This window comes from Bos javanicus, chromosome 7 (genome assembly GCF_032452875.1).
Source record: "Bos javanicus breed banteng chromosome 7, ARS-OSU_banteng_1.0, whole genome shotgun sequence".
NCBI classification, from domain to species: Eukaryota; Metazoa; Chordata; class Mammalia; order Artiodactyla; family Bovidae; genus Bos; species Bos javanicus.
This window is the reverse complement of record NC_083874.1, coordinates 3,601,262-3,618,414: the sequence shown is the minus strand read 5'-3', so window position 1 is coordinate 3,618,414 and position 17,153 is coordinate 3,601,262. Positions and strand designations below refer to the sequence as shown.

Sequence of the window (17,153 nt, the reverse complement as noted above, 5' to 3'; positions counted from 1 at the left end):
CTAATCTCTAGGGTTGCATTCTGTTTGATAGACTTTAGCTTTCCCTGTGTGTGTGTGTGTGTGTGTGTGTGTGTGTGTGTGTGCACGCACTCTGTTGCTCAGCCGTGTCTGACTCTTTGGGACCCCATGGACTGTAGCCCACCAGGCTCCACTGTCCATGGCATTTTCCAAGCAAGAATACTGGAGGGGGTTGCCATTTCCTACTCCAGGGGGTCTTCCTGACCCGTGATTCTTGCGTGTCCTGCAAGGCCTAGTTTTCTCTACTTTTCCTAATTCTTTAAGATGTAAAGTTAGGTTCTTGCTAAGATAGATTTGAAATAACTTTTTGAGTTAAAAAAGTGACATCTTGATTACATATGCCATTATCAATAACTGATGTTTATTTTTTACCTAAGTGCTAAGGCATCATTTGACACTATGCTGAAGAGTCCTAAGATGATTTGAAACCAGCCTGTCCGAACCCTGCCAAGTCTGTGAGAGCAATGGGGACACAACCACCAGGGGCTCTGGGCAGGGACGTCGATCATGGGCACAGGCTGACAGATTTCTCAATGCCACGATAGGCTTGTCTCCCCCATACCTCCCTTTCTGCCCCCAAGCCCTGAAGTTTGACTAGCTGTTGTGAAATCAAAGAGACAAGGGGAAGAACATGTCTTTCCTCCTTGGTTCACCAGGATGGAGGGGAACAGGTGCAGAGCCCTGGACAAGAGCCTCCCCAGAGGTCCCCCATGGGACTGATCTGAAGCACTGAAAAGAAGGGGAAGCCAGGCTGCTCCTGTCACAGTGACACTGAGAGTGAGGTCTCAGTACAGACTGCCTCATACACACCAACCTTCTGGCTCTAACTGTACCCTCGTCTGGCACACCAGCCTGGCACCTACCCTGCAGTGCTTCCATGGGCTGAGAGACAGAGTGGTAGTGGGCATATGCATGCTGTACAGGAGGGGACATTTTCCTCCCTGAGAGCAGAGCAGGGGTCAGATGCTGACGTGTCTTCTCCTGAGCTCAGCCTGGACACAGGACGTGGTCCCTCTGTTGGGCAGCCCCTGCCATGTCATTCTCTCTGATTTATCTTTTCTTGATCTTGCAGCCTTTCTACACTGCATGTGAGCAGGATTTTGATCATTATGCGGGTTGCCTGAATCCCAGTGTGTATAGAGATGGGGATGTGGTAGGTGGGGGTTTCCCCCCTCCATTCCATAAAACTACAAGCAGATGTACTTCGGCTCTCCTTCCTGAGAAGGCCAAAGCAACTGATATCGTATGAGTAAGTCCTTGTTTATATTTCCACGACTGTGCCTTATTTCCCTGCAAATGATCTGAGGTGTACACAGAAGAGGCAGAAATGTAGATCAATGGATTCTTGTTCTTTTAAATTAGTTTATTTGTTTTAATTGGAGGCTAATTACTCTACGATATTGTGGTGGCTTTTGCTGTACATTGGCATGAATCAGCCACGGTGTACATGTGTCCCCCTTTCTGATCCCCCCTCCCACCTCCCTCCCCATCCCACCCCTCTTGGTTGTCCCAGTGCACCCACTTTGGGTGCCCTGTTTCATGCATTGAACTGGGACTGGTCATCTGTTTCACATATGCTAATATACATGTTTCATTGTTATTCTGTCAAATCATCCCACCTTTGCCTTCTCACACAGAGTCCAAAAGTCTGTTCTTTATATCTGTGTCTCTTTTGCTGTCTCGCATATTGGGTCATCGTTACCATCTTTCTAAATTCCCTATATATGCATTAATATGCTGTATTGGGGCTTGCCTGGTGGCTCAGATGATAAAGCGTCTGCCTGCAATGCAGGAGACCTGGGTTCGATCCCTGGGTCAGGAAGATCCCCTGGAGAAGGAAATGGCAACCCACTCCAGTACTCTTGCCTGGAAAATTCCATGGACGGAGGAGCCTGGTAGGCTACAGTCCATGGGGTCGCAAAGAATCAGACATGACTGAGCGACTTCACTTATACTGTATTGGTGTTTTTCTTTCTGACTTACTTCACTCTGTATAATAGGCTCCAGTTTCACCCACCTCATTTAGATCGATGGATTTTGAATATTCTATCCCTTCTTTGTCTCTCTAATATCTACTTTTTTCCCTCCAAGACAGAGGAGAGAATTACGCATCTTTCCTGTTGTATCCACCAGCAGGATACACAAGCTCTGCTCCAGAGGATCTTAGAGTTAATGAGCCTGTTGAACCCCAGCCCCTCCTGCTGCCAAGGTCCTTGACTGAGAAAGACAATCCCTTTGAGACACTGATCCCCTGGCCAAAGGCCACTCTTAGGACGAAGTGGCTCAGCCTGAATGTTCACTGCTGACAAAGATAGTGCTGAAATATGCCCCCATGGAAAGACTCTAAGGGACATGTATTCTCCACCCTAGAAAAAGAAGTCCCACCAAATATTAATATTATTAATTTGCTCTCATCAAATGTGGGGAGTTCAGCCTAATATTCTGGAAGCAAAGGTAGAAAAGCAGATACTATGTCAGAAGACAGTGAAACCCTTCATTTTTATCCTTTTCATTAATTTCTCTGGGAAAAGTGATGAATTTTGCCCCCAAATGTGGACTTTATCTACCTGTGTGGTGTGCATGTCTTTGAGTTAGCATGGCAGTGCTTAACTAGGGCTTTGCATCAAGCAGTCTGTGTTCTGTTCATGCTTTGTTGGTTTATAGAATTTCTAAGGGTTTTGCAACATTCATCAACATGCCCATGTCCTCAGAGCAGAAGACGTGTTTAGAATGTGTGCACCTTGTTTGTTTACTAGTCGTATTTAGAATTTTTTTAAACACTAGTTCCGTTGGCAGCTGCTATGCTACTGGAGAGCTGCTAATTTGAGGGGAGAACTTTAATTTTGTTTTCAGTCTTCTGTGTGAGGACTTTTGACAATCTTTGTCCTGTTCAGCTTTCTCATTTCATGTTTTTTCCTCCCCATGGTTTGCTTCTGCATATTTTACCAAAATATGAAATGGAATTTTTTGGTGGAAGTTATTTCGGGTGTGTACATTTCCTGGTGTGAAGCTGCTAATGACTGACGCTGCTAATGATTTGACCTGTATTGGAGTTAGGATGGCAGGAAGTGACTATCGGGAATGGAGGAAACTCTCTGTCTCAGGATTGTGCAGGAAAAGTCAGAGCCTGTTTTGTCTAGGTGGCTAGCACAGGAGAGAGGTGAGTCTTCAGTGATGTCCCAAGGTTGGAGGCTAAACTTTGTACCCTCCCTCCTGTCCTTCAGGGAGAGAAATATGTGGACATCTCCATTTTAGGCAGAGGAGCAGCAGGCATCATTCAACTGAGAAGCTCAGGAATGTTCTTTTAAACTCTCTGATGTGCTATGTGGGTATCCACTATCAGCTTCTCTTGTGAACCACTTCCCATCCATAGAAATGTATCATGGACATAATTTAATACGAGGAAATAAACATTCACATTGTGATTTGCTGTCTAGGAATGTTGTTTCATATAGATATGGGATATTATTTAGCCTTTGGAATTAATTTAATGTAACATTAAATAAGTGATAATTAATTTTTCTTAACAGGCTTGGAACATTTCTCTGATTTTGGTAATTGTATATTGTGGGATCAAGAAACATGTGCGTTCAGACAGCCTTTGCTCTATGTAGACAGTCGTCACAGCTGGGAAACCAGCACTTCACAGTGAAGCCAGCAGAGGGCAGGGGTTCCTTTCCCTTGTTGAACTGGAGATACTTTTTGCATCACTTCAAGGAAGGAAATAGGTGGCCCTCATTTTAATGTGCCTTTCTTGGCTAATTAGAGTCTAAATAACATTGTCTGTATTTTTATACCTTGTATGGATTTCTCAAAGAGTGTGTTTGCTCACACTCTTTACCTGTAATGATATTTCTACCGGGGTGCTGGTCTTTTGCTTATTTTCTCATAATATTATTTGCATGTTCAGAGCCCTCAGAAACTTATTCACACCATCTCCATATGACAAGACAGGAAAGCCTCTGAATATAAACCTTGAGTTTAAAGCCCTTCTCTGCCCTTGGCCGGCTTAGGATATAGCCCTGTATAGGATATACATATATAGGATGTATGATGACCATTTTGTCTGATGCTGTCCCCTCTGTTTAGGTGGTTCCTCAAGAATTATCAATATGTTCTGGCTTTTATCTTTGCCATTGAGGAGATCAACAAGAACTCTCACCTCCTCCCCAACCTGACCTTGGATTATAATCTCTATGCCTTTGAAAGTGATCACAGCACTCTGGAAAATGCCCTGCTTTGGCTCTCTGGAGGAATCAGACTGTCCCTAACTACAACCACCAGAGACAGAGGAAATCTCTGGCCATAGTTACAGGAACTGTGTCAGCATTTTCAGCCGAGACTGAACCACTTCTGGAGCCGTACAGGTGAGAGAGTCTGATTTTTGGTGAGAGACACTCTGCTCTTCCCCTATGCCTTTCCCTCTCATCCCATCAAAAGACAAGGTGGAAGCTGTGTGTATGCATGGCACAGAGTTGTAAACACATCCTCAGATTGTGAGATTATTCCTTTGGTTGAGAAGTAGGAAGAAAGTGATAGGCATGAGCAGTCAGCACTTTGAAACCCAAGCTTATGCTCAGGGTCAAGGCATGAATCTCACAGTTAAGGGAACATTGAGTGACCATGGCTCACAGCTCTTTACATCATAGGAAATTCCTATGATGTAAAGAGCTGGGGGAAGAGCACAGGGAACTCCCTCACCCAAGGGCAGGAAGCTCACAGGTAACAGCCAGAAGCCAGTGTCTTGGAGACATGGTGAAATGAAGCCTGGTTCCCTCCTCTCAGTTTTGACAATACTGAAGAATCATCCCAGCTCCAGAGGACTGACAGTCCGTTGTAACTGTTTTGTTGTTCAGCTGTTCTGAACCACAGTTCAGAAGGTCAGTTTTCTCTCCCCATTTCTGCCTTGCTACATCCCACTGGCATATAGGGAGGATGCTGCCATAAATTTTCTACATGAGTCTCTCCATCTCAGATCTCTTTCCAAGGACCAATCTGACCAGCGACAAGCAAGAGACATTATTTATGAACACAACAGCATAATATAGGAGATTTCTATTGTGGAATGTTTTTTCAAGAAAATCTGAGACAATAGGGCATTGTAATCTCCAGAATAACAGGTAATGCTGTGGTAATACATTGAATCCATCATGAAGACATTAATGAGACAAGATTTATTTATTTTCAGCATTTACATGAAACACTGATTGCTAGGTAGAAGGAATTTCTTCTTCACAAGCCACACAGGGCAAGGTTGATGGAGACACTGCAGTCTTCTGGGTACACAATCTGAAAATCATGCTTCTTCAAATACCATCAAAGGAGATTAAAATAGCATAGAGATCCTAACATTGTCTTTTATTTTTTGTAACCTAGTGGTAAGAATTGTCCAAAGAAACCACGTGTCCTTTCTAAAAGTGAGGAGTCTAGAAAACAGTCTTCTATGTGCCCAGAATGAAATGAAAACTGTGAAATGGCCACTGAGATCTCTTTCTTTTCTCCCTGTAACAGAGAGAACCAGGTCACTCTCTGCCTAAGAAAGATAGCCCCAAGCCCACGAAACTCAGATTCATGTTTTTATTTTCTTACTCAGGTGGCATATGGTCCTTTTGATTCTTCACTGAGTGAGAAAGACCAGTTTCCATCTCTTTATCAGCTGGCCAGGGAGGACAGCTATCTTGTCCATGGTATGATTGGGCTGTTGCTTCACTTTGACTGGACATGGGTGACACTATTTTTGTCTGAAGAAGGGGAAAAGGAGCAGTAAGCAGAGATGGTAAAGAATGGTGTATGTGTTTACTAAAAAGCTTCCTAGCACTGGGGAATTGTATATATTAAGTAAGACACATTCAGTGATCATAGCCATAATTTCATCTGCAAATGTGTATATAATACATGATGATGCAGGATGCTTCATTTCTGTGGACAGAATAGTAGTGTACGGATTATGGTAGCAAGAGGAGATTTTCTTTTGAACGAGGCATACCACGTACTGCTATATATATGAGATATATGCTCATAGTAAAATTCATACAGAACATTTTACTATGCTGTCATATTTTACATAAATTAAATGCTCTCATACATATGAGAACATAGTAAAATATTTTTTTGCAGATAAAACTTCTGTATCATGAACATATGGATATCTGTACTGACAAGATTTTTGGATTATGTGGTTAAACAAGAGAAACAGAAGGTTCATTGTCAGGAATATATGATATAGAAGCCATGAAATACTTTGGTAAAATTTAGTTTGTGAAGAATGTGAAATGTCATTTAGTATCTCATATTTAGGTTTCTAGAGAATATGACAAGGCTGGGATTGGGGAGGAGACCTGGTGATGTAACAGAAGATGAAATGTCTTTTCTTCTGTGAGAAATATAGATATTCTCTGATAGCAGCTAATCATATGCCAAATTTGACCAAAGATTGTCTATTTTTCCTTCCAGACACCAAAATCTGCGTGTAGCCAGAGATGTATTTCAGGGTTCAGGAAAATTCCACAAGAAGGAAGGCCTATTTGCTGCTTTACTTGTGCTTTGTGCCCAGAGGGACACATTTCCAACCACACAGGTATAAAAACTTATAATCACCTATGGTGACCCTAGCAGGGCTTCCCTGGTGGCTCAGCTGGTAAAAAATCCACCTGCAATGCAGGAGACCCGGTTCAATTCCTGGATTGGGAAGATCCTCTGGAGAAGGGGTAGGCTACCCACTCCGGTATTCTTGGGCCTCCCTGGTGGCTCAGAAGGTAAAGGATCTCCCTGCAATGCAGGACACCTGGCTTCATCCCTGGGTTGGGAAGATCACCTGGAGGAGGGCATGGCCACTCACTCTAGTATTCTTGCCTGGAGAACCCCATGGACAGAGGAGCCTGGCGGGCCACATACAGTCCACAGGGTTGCAAGGAGTCAGACATGACTAAGTGACGGAGCACAACATGGTCACCCTGCCCCTCACCTATTTCATGATGGGAAGGAAACTGAGGGCTATGTGAAAGAGGTTATGGCATCTTGTTTCTCAATTCATGTACTTTTTTATTTTTTGACCTTTCCATTTTTATTGTGATTAAGTATGCATCATATAAAATTTACCATTTTATCCTTATGAGTACAATTCAGTGACATTAACAAATTTCTATTGCTGTGCAATCTTCTCCACTGTCCCTATACAGAACGATCACCCCTAACTTCATCTCTTTTAACATGAAACTTACTTCCTCTTAGTCTCAACTCCCCTGTGAGCCTCATTCCAATTTCTGTGTCTATGAATTTGCCTGTTCTAAGCATTAATACATCTATAAATAAGGGCTTCACAGGTGACGCTAGTGGTAAAGAACCCTCCTGCCAATGTAGGAGATATAAGACATGCAAGTTTGATCCCTGAGACGGGAAGATCCTCTGGAGTAGGAAATGGTAACCCACTCCTGTATTCTTACCTGGAGAATCCTATGGACTGAGGAGTTTTGGAGGACTACAGTCCATAGGGTCTCAAAGAGTTGGACATGACTGAAAACACTTAGCCCTTACGCATATCTATAAATAAAACCGTATTTGTCCTTTGGAGTGTGACTTTTTTCAAAAGGATAAGACTTCCAAGATTCATGCATATTGTAGCCTGTGTCAGATAAATTCCTTTCTTTTTAAGTCAGGGTGTTCTTGCATTGTGTATATGTACCTCATTTTGTTTAGCCAATTATCTGTCAATGGACATTTGGGTTGTTTCCATTTTTTGCCTATTGTAAGCAATGCTGGAGAGACATTATTTATTCAAATCATTGCTTCAGATTTGGAGAGAATACACCTAGATCAAAATTGCTCATCGAGGCTAATTCTATGTTTGATTTTTAGAAAAACTGTCAGATTTATTTCGGCAGCAGCTGCACCATTCTTCATTCTCAGCAAGAACATACAAAGGTTTCAATCTTTACATCCTCTCCAACACTTCTAAATATTATATCAGAAGGGATCAGTACGTACAATGACAGGAAATGTCTCTGTTTACCAAATATTGAAATGTGGGACAAATGAAGAAATGCTGAGTCTGATTTCTCCCCACATGCAGAGCTGTGTGTCCAGTGTCCAGACCAAGAGTATACAAACTGGGAAAGAAATCATTGCCACCCAAAAATTGTGACCTTCCTGGCCTTTGAGGATTCCTGGAGGATGTCACTGACCTGCATGGCTCTGTGGTTCTTTGTCATGACAGCTATGGTTTTGTGGGTCTTTGTGAAGCGCTGAGACATCCCTGTAGTCAAAGCCAATAGCTGGACTCTCAGCTATGTCCTGCTCATCTCCCTCCTCCTGTGCTTTCTCTGCTCCTTACTCTTCATTGGTCATCCCAAAAGAGCCACCTGCATCCTCCAACAAATCACACTTGGAACTGTGTTCACTGTGGCTGCTGCCACTGGTTTGGCCAAAAGCCTGACTGTGATCCTGGCATTCATGGCCAGGAAACTGGGAAGAACCATGAGGCGGTTACTGGAAACAGGAGCTCCTAACGATGTCATCCCCTTGTGCTCAAAGATCCAAGTGATTCTCTGTGGAGTCTGGCTGGGAACCTCGCCCCCTTTCCTTGAAATAGACACTCATTCTGAGCCCAAGGAGCTCATAATTGTGTGCAAGAAAGATTTGGTCACTGATTTCTACTCTGTCCTGGGATACCTGGGTTCCTTAGCTCTAGTTAGGTAGATTAGTTAGGTAGGATTATTCCTCAGAAATTTACACTGTCTTTTACTGTCCCTGGTGACTTCTGGGCCATTGTGGCTTTGAGGTCCATGGTCTCACAATTACCAGTTTACATCCAGGTTCATGTTATTACCGACATGTCCTAAAGGAGCAGCTGGGCCTGACCCCAGGGCTTGTAGCCTCTGGGATGGCTGTGTTCTTTACCACCACCTCGAGATGTGTTTTGTGATGGTGATGTGTGTGAAAGTTCCCTGTTAGGAGCTTTGATAGATGAAGCTTGTGAAGGGCAGTTTGAGGGGAACAAGAGGAGATGCTTCAAGACTGATGGTAGGTGGACATGCACGGACATAGCCTCACCAACTAAAGAACTGAAATGCCTCCACTCTGAGTGGTAAACAGTCACACCAAGCATCCACCCTATTACTAGCAGATAAGGGGTTTCCATGTTATATCCCTTTTACCCCCAGCAAGCACCTCAGCTGGTCCTGGTATCCCTGACTGCCTGGGAGAGTCAAACCATTCTTCCTGAAGAGTCATTAGTAGGTCATTAGTAGTCTTGCCTGTATGGGTTCTTTGTGGTTCTCCACTGATTTTAATCATGGGATATCTTGATACTGAGAAAGCCCTTACGAACCTCTTCATTTCCAGACTAAGCCTTCCTCACCTTCATTGCAGAGTCAAGAGTTCAAGATCAAACACTTGACCCAGTATAAAAATTTCTTTCTTCGCTCACTCATTTATAGGCAAAGGTTTAGTCTTAGTCTTAAAATCAGTTTATTAAAATCAAAGTTGGGTCTTGTCAAAACCCAACTCCCATAGGGACTAAGACCTCCAGACCAGCAGAGCACAAAGTCCCATTGACATGCAGCCAAAGTTCTATTAGCAGATCCTTGGTGGTAGCAGGGATCACAGTGGGGTCACTCCTATTTCAACCTTTATTCCATGGACCTTTTGGTCCTAGATATGAGAACATCAATTCCCTATAATTGATGATGATTTAGAACTTATATAACCTCCGAAAGAGCATCTCCCTTGCTTTGCAATATATTGGGGATATTGGCTCTCAGTCCTCAAAAGCCCATTGCACTGTAGTATCGGGTAAGATGCTTCAGAGTGACTGGGAAAAGGGAAGGATCAGTGAATTCCAGGAGCAGTTGCTCACTGCCACACTTCATTTCCTGCGCAATGCAGTCCTTCTTCAGAAGCAGTGTGTATGGGACACCATGATGATGGATAAGATATTTGTGGGTCCAGGCATGCTAGTTTTGATAGAAGCATTGCTTGAAAGTAAGGGAAATCAGTTTCCAAGATTAGTGTCTATCGCAGAGAGAACTAAATGCTGTCTTCTACTGCTCAGTTCAGTTCAGTTCAGTCCCTCAGTCGTGTACAACTCTTTACGACCTCATGAATCGCAGCACGCCAGGCCTCCCAGTTCATCACCAATATATATTTTATATATATATATATATATCTGTTGTTCCATGTCCACTTCTAACTGTTGCTTCCTGACCTGCATATAGATTTCTAAAGAGGCAGGTCAGGTGGTCTGGTATTCTCATCTCTTGAAGAATTTCCCACAGTTTATTGTGATCCACACAGTCAAAGGCTTTGGCATATATATATATATATAAAAAAATTATATTACACACATATAATATAATATAATATATTATATTATAAATATTATATAATATATACAATATAATACATATAATTATATATATAATGAAAATTATATAATTTATATATGATATATAATATATATCATATATATACAACATGTATTTATATATATAATATATATTATATATATTATATATATAAATATATATAGAAAAAATATATAATAAAATATAATATAAAATATAATATATAATATAAAATATATAATACTATATATATAAATATATACTATATATATTTTCTATATATATTTATATATAATATATATTATTATTTATTTATATTTATTTATTTATATTTATAATAATAATATATATTATTATATATATTATATATATTATTATTTATATTATATAAATATATACAGAAAAATATATATAGTATATATATACTATATATTATATACTATATATATATACTATATACTATATATATAATTTATATATCATATATAATATATATATCATATATATACAACATATAATTCATATATATAATATATATTTATCATTATATATAATAATATATACATAATATATTATATAAATATAAATATATACGAAAAAATATATACTATATATGATATATATATACTATATACTATATATATAATATATATTACATATATACACAAATATATACTATATATAATATACTATCAGATCAGATCACATCAGATCAGTCGCTCAGTCGTGTCCAACTCTTTGCGACCCCAGGAATTGCAGCACACCAGGCCTCCCTGTCCATCACCAACTCCCGGAGTTCACTGAGACTCACGTCATTCGAGTCAGTGATGTCATTCAGCCATCTCATCCTCCGTCGTCCACTTCTCCTCTTGCCCCCAATCCCTCCCAGCATCAGAGTCTTTTCCAATGAGTCAACTCTTCGCATGAGGTGGCCAAAGTACTGGAGTTTCAGCTTTAGCATCATTCCTTCCAAAGAAATCCCAGGGCTGATCTCCTTCAGAATGGACTGGTTGGATCTCCTTGCAGTCCAAGGGACTCTCAAGAGTCTTCTCCAACACCACAGTTCGGCGCTCAGCCTTCTTCACAGTCCAACTCTCACATCCATACATGACCACAGGAAAAACCATAGCCTTGACTAGACGAACCTTTGTTGGCAAAGTAATGTCTCTGCTTTTGAATATGCTATCTAGGTTGGTCATAACTTTCCTTCCAAGGAACAAACGTCTTTTAATTTCATGGCTGCAGTCACCATCTGTAGTGATTTTGGAGCCCAAAAAAAAGTCTGACACTGTTTCCACTGTTTCCCCACCTATTTCCCATGAAGTGATGGGACTGGATGCCATGATCTTCATTTTCTGAATGGTGAGCTTTAAGCCAACTTTCTCACTCTCCTCTTTCACTTTCATCAAGAGGCTTTTGAGTTCCTCTTCACTTTCTGCCATAAGGGTGGTGTCATCTGCATATCTGAGGTTATTGATATTTCTCCCAGCAATCTTGATTCCAGCTTGTGCTTCTTCCAGCCCAGCGTTTCTCAAGATGTATTCTGCATATAAGTTAAATAAACAGGGTGACAATATACAGCCTTGACGAACTCCTTTTCCTATTTGGAACCAGTCTGTTGTTCCATGTCTTGTTCTAACTGTTGCTTCCTGACCTGCATACAAATTTCTCAAGAGGCAGATCAGGTGGTCTGGTATTCCCATCTCTTTCAGAATTTCCCACAGTTTATTGTGATCCACACAGTCAAAGGCTTTGGCATAGTCAATAAAGCAGAAATAGATGTTTTTCTGGAACTCTCTTGCTTTTCTGACGATCAAACTGATGTTGGCAATTTGATCCCTGGTTCTTCTGCCTTTTCTAAATCCAGCTTGGATATCTGGAAGTTCACAGTTCATGTACTGTTGAAGCCTGGCTTGGAGAATTTTGAGCATTACGTTGCTAGTGTGTGAGATGAGTGCAATTGTGCGGTAGTTTGAGCATTCTTTGGCATTGCCTTTCTTTGGGATTGGAATGAAAACTGACCTTCTCCAGTCCTGTGGCCACTGCTGAGTTTTCCAAATTTGTTGGCATATTGAGTGCAGCACTTTCACAGCATCATCTTTCAGGATTTGGAATAGCTCAACTGGAATTCCATCACCTCCACTAGCTTTGTTCGTAGTGATGCTTTCTAAGGCCCACTTGACTTCACATTCCAGGATGTCTGTCTCTAGGTCAGTGACCACACCATCGTGATTATCAGGGTCATGAAGATCTTTTTTGTACAGTTCTTCTGTGTATTCTTGCCATCTCTTTTTAATATCTTCTGCTTCTGTTAGGTCCATACCATTTCTGTCCTTTATCAAGCCCATCTTTGCATGAAATGTTCCTTTGGTATCTCTGATTTTCTTGAAGAGATCCCTAGTCTTTCCCATTCTGTTGTTTTCCTCTATTTCTTTGCATTGATCGCTGAAGGCTTTCTTATCTCTTCTTGCTATTCTTTGGAACTCTGCATTCAGATGTTTATATCTTTCCTTTTCTCCTTTGTTTTTCGCTTCTCTTCTTTTCACACTTATTTGTAAGGCCTCTCCAGACAGCCATTTTGCTTTTTTGCATTTCTTTTCCCTGGGGATGGTCTTGATCCCTGTCTCCTGTACAATGTCACGAACCTTATTCCATAGTTCATCAGGCACTCTATCTATCAGATCTGGTCCCTTACATCTATTTCTCACTTCCACTGTATAATCATAAGGGATTTGATTTAGGTCATACCTGAATGGTCTAGTGCTTTTCCCTACTTTCTTCAATTTAAGTCTGAATTTGGCAATAAGGAGTTCATGGTCTGAGCCACAGTCAGCTCCTGGTCATGTTTTTGCTGACTGTATAGAGCTTCTCCATCTTCGGCTGAAAAGAATATAATCAATCTGATTTCAGTGTTGACCATCTGGTGATGTCTAGATATAGTGTATATGTATATATTTCATATATAATATTTACATATTATATACATTTTGTACATATTATATACATATATACATGTATATATATAGTGTATATATATACACACATTTATATACTACCCAGCTGTGGATGTGACTGGCGATAGAAGCAAGGTCTGATGCTGTAAGAGCAATATTGCATAGGAACCTGGAATGTCAGGTCCATGAATCAAGGCAAATTGGAAGTGGTCAAACAAGAGATGGCAAGAGTGAATGTCGACATTCTAGGAATCAGCGAACTGAAATGGACTGGAATGGGTGAATTTAACTCAGATGACCATTATATCTACTACTGCGGGCAGGAATCCCTCAGAAGAAATGGAGTGGCCATCATGGTCAACAAAAGAGTCCGAAATGCAGTACTTGGATGCAATCTCAAAAACGACAGAATGATCTCTGTTCGTTTCCAAGGCAAACCATTCAATATCACAGTAATCCAAGTCTATGCCCCAACCAGTAACGCTGAAGAAGCTGAAGTTGAACGGTTCTATGAAGATCTACAAGACCTTTTAGAACTAACACCCAAAAAAGATGTCCTTTTCATTATAGGGGACTGGAATGCAAAAGTAGGAAGTCAAGAAACACCTGGAGTAACAGGCAGATTTGGCCTTGGAATACGGAATGAAGCAGGGCAAAGACTAATAGAGTTTTGCCAAGAAAATGCACTGGTCATAACAAACACCCTCTTCCAACAACACAAGAGAAGATTCTATACATGGACATCACCAGATGGTGTAATAATATTATGTATTATTATAAAGCTTAGTATATATTTTATATATATTAATTATATTAATATAATTATATATCATATTTATTATTATATGTATTAATATATAATATATTATGTATATGATATATTTTATTATTATACATATAGTATATATAATATATATAAATTATATATTATATGTATGCAAATTATATTATATATTATATAATATATATGTTATATACACTATATATTTATATATATAAATTATTATATAATGTATATAATATATTATCATACATATCATTATATATATTATATAATATATTATATACATAATACGTTACTATTATATATTGTATATAATATTAATTATATATAATATACAATTTATATCATACATATTATATATATGATATATATTATATAGGATATATATTCGATATATATCATATATTTATATATAATATTTATAAATATATGATATATATCGAATATATATAATATATGGTATATAATATATATTATTTCATATGTTATATATATCATATATATGATATACATTTATATATAAATATATTATAAATATATATTATATATCTCATCATATATTATATATATAAATATATAAATATTATATATATAATATATAGATAAAATATATATTAAATATAAAAATATTATATATAAATATAATATATATTTATGCATATAATATATTTAATATATATCATATATATTATATATGTTATTATTATATTATATATGCCATATATATTATAATATATAATATAATATAATATAATTTTAATATTAAAATATTTAATATTAAAATATTAAATATATAATATATAATATAATAATAATGTCATAATATATATATTATATATATATTATATATAAAAAATATATGTATTATATATATACCATATATTATATTATATGTATTATATAATACATATATGTGTATTATATATGTATAATATATATAATACATATATATTTAATACATATTTATGTATATGTATTATATAATATATATTATATATGTCATATATAAAATATAATATATGACATATATTATATATATTATATAAATTTTATATAATATGTAAAATTATAGATAAGTTTATATATATACTATAAATATTTTAATTATATAAATTATATATAAAATTATATAAAAATAGACATTTTCAATTTTTAACTGCTTTCACACTCTGTTCAAATGATGTTTTGCAGGAAGACAGATAGGTGCCCAGGATTGCTCCAAGGGTGGCTGGTGCTTACAGGCCATAGCACCAATGCTGGGTTGCCCTGGAGGTGCTCCTAGAGGTGTTGTCTGGAGCAGCACAGGCTCTCACCAAAGAGCCAGACAGGTCCAGTCTGCATCCATCCCTGAAATCTCTTTCATCTCCCTCAGCTACGGGGAATTGGGCGGAAGTAACTAAATCAATGATGGAGAAAACTTGAGAACTAGAACAAATTATTGGTGACCTGAACTTTGAAATCACAGAAGAAAATCTTAGTAAGCACTACCAGCGGTGGGGAGAACTTATCAGACTTATGCAGAGTTAAATCCAGAGCCTGTTGACAGAAGGCATAGCTGCCCACCTCTACTCACTCTCTGTCCTTCTATTTATCAGTCACTCTTTAGTGAAAGTCAAGTTGCTCAGTCGTGTCCAGCTCTTTGCAACCCCATGGACCGTAGCCTAATAGGTTCCTTCATCCACGGGATTTTCAGACAATACCAGAGTGGGTTGCCATTTCCTTCTGCAGGAGATCTTCCTAACCCAGGGATTGAACCTGGGTCTCCCGCATTGTAGGCATACACTTTACCATCTGAGCCACCAGGGAAGTCCTCTTTGGCCCTCTGGAATCAGCCTTCCCTCTTCACTACTGATAAAGCAACTTTATCAAAATTGTTCAAAGATTTCCGAAAATGTCATTATTTTCCTTCCTGATACTGTCCCCCTGGGACTTCTGTAGCATGACACCTTTATTCCACCTTCTGTGTGTTCAATGGAAACAATTATGATGTTTAGTGAATGGAGTATTTATAAGTAAAATGAGTTATTTACTGAAGAAGCAATGATGTGTTTCTTGAAAAATTACAAATTATGATGGACCCAACACTGTGAAGTGAACAAATTTCAGTGACTTGGACTTACTTTTGGTCAGGGCAGCAAGACTGCTGGCAAATCATTTTCAGCAGAAAATGTTTCCAAAAAACATGTTCCTTCTTAAGAATCAAAATTCAAATCTTATTTTTAAGGATACCCACGTAGGACTTCCCTGGTGGTCCAGTGGTTAAAAATCTGCCTGCCAACGGAGGGCACGAGGGTTTGATCCCTGATTCCACATGCCCTGGAGCAACGAAGTCCATGTGCTAGAAACAGTGAAACTGAGCACCTAGAGCCTGTGCTCTGCCGCAAGAGGAGGCACCACAATGAGACGCCTGGGCACGACAACTAGAGACTAGCCCAGCTCTCCACAGCTAGAGAAAGCCGATGGGCAGCAACGGAAGACTCGGCAGCCAAAACCAAAATAAGCAAATAAATAACATTTTACAAAATGACATTCTTCAAAAACAATACACACAGTTTTTAGGTAACAGATAAGGATGTAACACATAGCATAAGTGCTAATTGATTTACAGTAAAACGTCTTCTGTCTGATTTAGCATTTGGCACAGGAATGATGAAAGGAAGGAACTCATGTTAAGGAGAAGTAAAAGCAAGCTTAAATCAATCTCTTTAGAATAGATGGTTTCTTGCTTAAGTATAAGGAATATAAGAAAATATAATAACTAAAAACACTAAATATTTCCCCAAGCTAGATTGCCTTTGTAGAATTCAATAAAGAAATTCTGGCAAGCAGAAATTGAGGTGTACAAAGATATGCAAAAATCCTTACTCTTGTCACATGAAACCCAATCTCTTATTCACAGAAACATTTATGCCCCTTGTTTTTGTCTACTAAGCACTTAATAGAGTACAAAGTTAATATAACAAAACATCTTAGTTCAGAAACAGGGTTGGGAGTGAAAGAGGCAAATGGAATAGAGGACTGTCCCCACGCCCACTCCCTGTGAACCACTTTCCAGGA

General features: G+C 38.7%; 1 long non-coding RNA gene across 1 annotated transcript; it reads left to right on the top strand.

The window, feature by feature from the left end:
• Nucleotides 1–5,571: 5,571 nt before the first annotated feature.
• LOC133251930 (uncharacterized) lies at nucleotides 5,572–16,251 on the top strand. Its single transcript, XR_009737783.1, has 3 exons — nucleotides 5,572–5,705; nucleotides 6,472–6,595; nucleotides 15,288–16,251. It is a non-coding gene; the product is annotated as an uncharacterized LOC133251930 (long non-coding RNA).
• The last annotated feature ends 902 nt before the right edge of the window (nucleotides 16,252–17,153 follow it).